This window comes from Fukomys damarensis, unplaced genomic scaffold, assembly GCF_012274545.1.
Source record: "Fukomys damarensis isolate Sample0158 unplaced genomic scaffold, DMR_v1.0_HiC HiC_scaffold_37, whole genome shotgun sequence".
Taxonomy (NCBI): Eukaryota; Metazoa; Chordata; class Mammalia; order Rodentia; family Bathyergidae; genus Fukomys; species Fukomys damarensis.
Window position 1 is genome coordinate 445,346 of NW_022900949.1, and position 5,866 is coordinate 451,211.

The following is a 5,866-nucleotide window of genomic DNA, read 5'->3' on the forward strand; positions in this document are numbered from 1 at the left end:
GGCGGCGGCGCCTAGAAAATCTCGCGATATTTGCGGGGCCGCGCACCTCCACACCGAGGTGCTCGGGATTGGGAGATTGGGACAGCGCTGCCGATTGGCCAGAGGCCCGGACCGCCCTCCCGCGCTGAGCGACGGCGGGGGTGGGGGTGGCGCTCCCAGCTGGGGAGAGCGAAGTGACAGGTGGCAGCCCAGCACCGCCCCAGCCCTCCAGGACAGTTTCATAAACTAAGCCCGATGGGGTTCAGAGCACCCAGAACGGCCCAGTGCTGACACGCTGCGCCACAAGATGCGGATGAGGCCGATTACACGGTCGCGGCCCTCGTGTCCATTAGTGACGTCCGGCAGCTGCTCCGCGAGGCGGCGCAGTGATGTGAAGGACGGAGAACCGCAGGTTTCGTAACGTTGCTCGCGACGGCCCACGTTCAGGGTCTCGGTCTCCCCATTTAGTCTTTGCAGCCTGTGGCTGACCTGACCCTGAAGAATGTGAACCTGCCGGCAAAGGAGCCTACGGAATCGTAGCTGACTTCGCACCCCACTTCCTGCGCGCTGGGTCACGTTCCGCCCAGGAAACCCGGGCAGCCCAGCTCCTGGGTGAAGCCAGCGCACGGGCCGCCGAGCCTGATCTTGCTCTTGGGCAGTCGCGGGCCTGACAAAACCAAGTGGACACGTTTACTATCTGTACCTTTCAGTGCAGTGCAGGGTTGAGAACCAACGCCGGAGTGGCGGAGGTGTGCTCCCTGAGATGCAGGGAACAAAACCGCGGGCCTTGAGTACTCAGTCTCATTGCACTGATAGAGAAGTGCTCTGCACTAAGACAGGCTCCCGCCTCGCCTCCATTTTTTTTTTTTTTTTTCTTCACAGAACGTTTTGTTTTGGAAACGTAAGTTTGTGCTCTGCCCAATGTAACAAAATGGTTTGTGACACCATTGGTCTTTATCTTTTTTACCTTTTATTCTGTAATGGTAAGTCAATGGCGCTAACGAAGAATGTGTACTTTCAAACAACGAAGTTTAGGGGTTTCTTGTGTCAAATTATTAGTCCATCACTCGTAAATTCTGCACTTCATCAACCCTAGGACACACAAACAATCCAGGAAGATTCTGTGCAGTAAGAAGAGTAATTCCCCAGTTTCCAATAATATTTCCTCGTCTAAATAATTCATCAATGTTTTCTGCCATCCATGTCTTAATCAACATACTGCTCAAGGCCCCTTACCTTCTTTTCAATTTTTAAAAATTTTTATTTTAATGTAAGTAGATATTAATAAAGAAAATATAAAAAGTTATATGAAAAATAATTCTGCATAACAAAATAGAATAACAACAGTAAATACACTATGTATCATGATCTTAAAGGAATATATTTTCAATTGCTATCTCTCTTTCCAATAACACTATACCTTTTTTGCATAAACTATTTTGATTATTGACAAAGTATCTCACACTCAGTATAATTTTGAATAATTTCTTCCCATTTCACAGTATCTAATATACATTTTGGTTATTTTCACTTTGTTTCTCACACCGGAAAGACAATGCGATATTTAGTGTTTGATTGAAAGCCACTTAATTTCTTAAGTGGATTCAGGAGTTTCAACAGCTCTTCTCTTCTCCAAGCCTTTACCTGACCAACCCGCATGTTACAATTACAGTAATACGGGCTTTTTCTTCCCCCAGTATTCATAACAAAATTCCAGGCTCTACCCACTGACTCCCAAGGCCACTTCCGTATTTTCAGGTATTTGGTACAGCAGCATCCATTGCTTTTTCGGCACTCAATTTGTCCTAGTAATTCTGGATAATTCATAAAAAACAGAATGTCCCTGTAAGTTTTGGAGGCTGTGAAATCCAGTATCGTGGCACCAGCACCTGATGAAAGCATTCTTGCTTTATCTTCAAAGGACAGAATACAGATAGGCAAAAGCAGCATGAATCAATTCCTAAGGACACAGCACGCAACACATCTCCCAGGAGGCTCCACTGCCCGATACCTTTGCATTGGGATGAACTTTCCACCTAGGATTTTGGGGAAGTCAAATAGCATGAGGCATGTCAGTTTCAAGGTGAAATCTGAGCTCTAGCTTATATTTCCAAGAAGCCAAGTATAAAACATTTTCACTTACACGTATAGGAAGACCTGACAATGAAACCTGACACGTGTGCTGAAGTCTTAAGAATGTAGAAGGGACACCCGTTAACAGCAAAATGGACTCTGGGTTCTGTGGGTCACAGAAATGCAATGTTCCTGGCTACACGCTTAGACAAACATGAAAGTTTCCCACGCTGAGTATGCCGAATATACTTCCTTATCCCCACTCAGAATGTTAAGCTATGCCTGCTGCTCCCCTCTGGATAACCAACCCTAAGGCATCCAGACTTCCTTTGATGTTTCAAGGAGAAAATCAGTGGACTCGCTTAGATAGCACTGCACTAACACAGAACACTGCGGCCTGCCGCTGTGTACAGGATCGTAAACTTTTCTCAAACTGGGAGGAACTCCAGGGATTGAGGGAGGTACATGTTGCTTCACTCTACAGAGCAGAATACAGGCGCACAAAGTATAGCTGAAACTCCTCTAATGACATCAGATGCACTTGACACCTGTGAACCAAATTAATGGGAAGTCTCGGTGCCCAGAGTCTCACAAAGTCACAGGCAATGAGACTCAACCACTGCTAAGACAATTCCTCACTCCTGTTTGATTTTTAAAGAGACTATGATGACGGTCAGTCCCACCAAAACAGGACTCTCTGCACGACCTATACTGTCAGACCCACAGCTGCACAGCCGCTGGACCTGGCCTGACAGTTGGATGGTGTGGAAACAGAAGAGAATGACGAAGTCACCCTCACTCGCTCACTCTGACTTCCCATAGAGGACATCATGGCTTCTAGATGTCCATCTTTTAAACATCAGATTTTGTGTCTGTTTACCACCTCACTTTTCTTACCAGCAAAGCAAATACCAGCATGACAGCAACTCATTTTTAAACAGCTTTACTGAGAGAACAGAAGGCCCGAGTTACTTGGGTTGTCCGTATGTTTCTAATCTATGAAGCCAGCATATGGGGATGCTCAGAAATTACCAAGCAAGGCATGTTTTCTGAAGAGCAAAAGCTTAAGTGCAACAGTGACGTGTTCTCCATCCCTTCCCAGGGTTGTACTGATAGTTTACCTACATGTACTGCTCTCCTTAAGACCCACAGAGATTGAATTACACAGCTTGCTAAGGGTTCAGTGAATGTATATATTTTAACTGACTCAAGGATGAACACCCACTGATGGTTTGACTTATAATGACGACAGGAAAGTGATATGCATGCACTAGTTTCAAGACTAATGTTTCACAACAGTGGCGCCAGGCTACTCTCAAATGATGCTAGGCAGAATCACACGTGGTTGTGCAGGTAAGCGATCCACATTACACGGTGACTGTACTGAATGAATTATATTTACAACACCTATTCATGTAACAGACTAGATGACTTTGCACAGCCATGGACTTTTGTAAGTGATGTGAGCTCATTTTAGGGGAGACTCACTGATGATGAGTGGGTTAGGTATACTAAGTGTTTCTCCACATTTTGATATTTTCTTATCATGGATTTATAGAAATGTAACCCCACCCTATGTTGAAGAACATGTGATTTATGGAGAAGAGTATGCTGTACAATGTAGGAAATGATTCAGTGTTTAGATACTAAGTAGAAAGAAAAAAAAGGTTGAGGCTTTAGTTGGCCTCCCATTTACAACATCATGGCTTATAAGAAGTTACGCACAACACCAAATGATGCACTGCAGAGATCAGCACACAGTAACACAAAACAGAAACATACTATAACTGCGGATTTAGCTCAGTGGTTCCACTGCCTGCCTCACAAGCACAAGAACCTGAGTTTGATCCCCAGTACCAAAAAAAAAAAAAAACTGTAAATGTGTCCTAAAACTAGGAAAACAAAACCCATTCTGTTATAGAAATGTGCAGAATGTAAGAAATATCTAGAACCTGCTGCATGAGGACAGTGGAATAATTACAGTCTTATTATTTCCAATCAAACCCATCCACCCTGAAAAAGAACCGAATCAATGATGGACACAATAATAACATACATTTTAGATTTTCTTCAGATGAAGTATGGCATTATGGCTTTTATATTACTTACATTCATAGGCTTTCAAGACAGAGGAGTTTTTGTAGACAATGAAACTATTACATTTGACAGCTTTCTTTTATTTGTCTCATTGACATAGTTTCGATCCAGTGTACATGCTTACACATGGGCCAACTAAAGAGTTTTTCAGATCTCTTTTACTAATGATGTTTTTTTCAATACTGTGTTCTTGCAGCCCCGTGAACGGAACCCAGGTGCTAGAGGCTTTTCCACAATCTACCTGGACGTGACGCCCTCCTCTAGGCATCCTGAGGTGTGCTGTAGCCACCTACAGTGGTTGGGGGATGAAGAGGCCTTCCACATTCTTCTATGTAGGGTTTCTCGCGAGCATGAATCCTTATATGCTTCTGCAAGTAACCATAGCTCCTGAAGACTCTCCCACATTCCTCACATGCACAGTGTCGGTCCTCATTATGAGTTTTTCCATGCCTAAGCATTTTGCCGTACTCTCGGAAAGCTTTCCCACATAGCTCACACACATAAGGTTTCTCTCCACTATGGTTTCTTTCATGTATTCGAAGAGTACTGGCACGAGTGAAGGCTTTTGCACAATGCTTACATATAAAAGGTTTCTCTCCAGTGTGGATTCTTTCATGTATTTCAAGGAAACTGGAACACCGGAAGGATTTCCCACATTGCTGGCACCTATAGGGTTTTTCTCCAGTGTGAATTTGTGCATGTCTTCGATAGTAGGTGGAACAAGCAAAAGTTTTCCCACATTGCACACATGTGTAAGGTTTCTCTCCAGTGTGAGTCCTTTCGTGGTTTCGAAGGTCACAGGGCCACTTAAAAGCTTTATCACATTTTTTACATTCATGGGGCCTCTCTGTACAGTCCTGATACTCAGATAGCCTGTGTCCATGGCTAATTATTATGTCTCTCGGAAACGATGAAAGACTACTGGCCACTTCTCTACACAGATGGCTTTTACGCCGTTTCACCCCAATTTTCTTCTTCATTCTATGATCTGGAATCCTGCCGCACATTTCTCCGTGTTGTCTATTTTCTTTATGTTTCAAGAATTTTTTCAGCACTTGACATCTACAATAAAAGGGCAACACATCACTAAGAGGTTTGTTAATGAATGACTGCACATTTATTAATAAGTACTAGATTTATATTTTAATGTCATCAGAAAATGTGTCAGCTTTACTCCCTGTATAAATTGTGTGAATCTGCATGGGATGAGTGCTCAGAAAGATTACACATCAAAGCACTGATAGTCATGGATTTCCTGCAACTGCTTCCAAGGTAACTACAGTGAAAACACTGAGTTACATTTACACACAGGTTTAGAATTTCTTATCCAAAATGCATGGGAGAATAATTGTTTTGAACTGTGGATTTTGAAATATTTGCATGTACATTATATCTGGAAAATGGAAGCCAAGTATAAACAAGAAAATTTCTTTATGTTTCACATACTCTTAATATGAAAAGCTGGAGAGTAGCCAATCACAAAGTATCTCACTTGTGGCATCTTGTGGTGCTCAAGAGTTCAGGATATTGCACCAGTTAGGATTGAAAATTTTTAAAATAAGAATGTTCCACCTGTATGCAGTTTAAGGAAAAGAAATCTGAAAGAAAACATTTTCAAGCTGGGATTGTTTTCTATGCTTCTTTCAAATATTCCCTGTAGGGGCCGGGGATTTAGCTCAGCAGTTCGGTGGCCTGCCTTGCAAGGGCAAGGACCCGA

General features: G+C 43.1%; 1 long non-coding RNA gene across 1 annotated transcript in view; it reads right to left on the reverse strand.

Annotated features, from left to right (window-relative positions):
* Positions 1-4,117: 4,117 nt before the first annotated feature.
* Positions 4,118-5,866, reverse strand: part of LOC104876356 — a 4,728-nt gene continuing 2,979 nt past the window's right edge. The window contains exon 3 of the long non-coding RNA XR_784324.3: positions 4,118-5,211. This is a non-coding gene — a long non-coding RNA (uncharacterized LOC104876356). The remainder of the gene's footprint in view (positions 5,212-5,866) is intronic.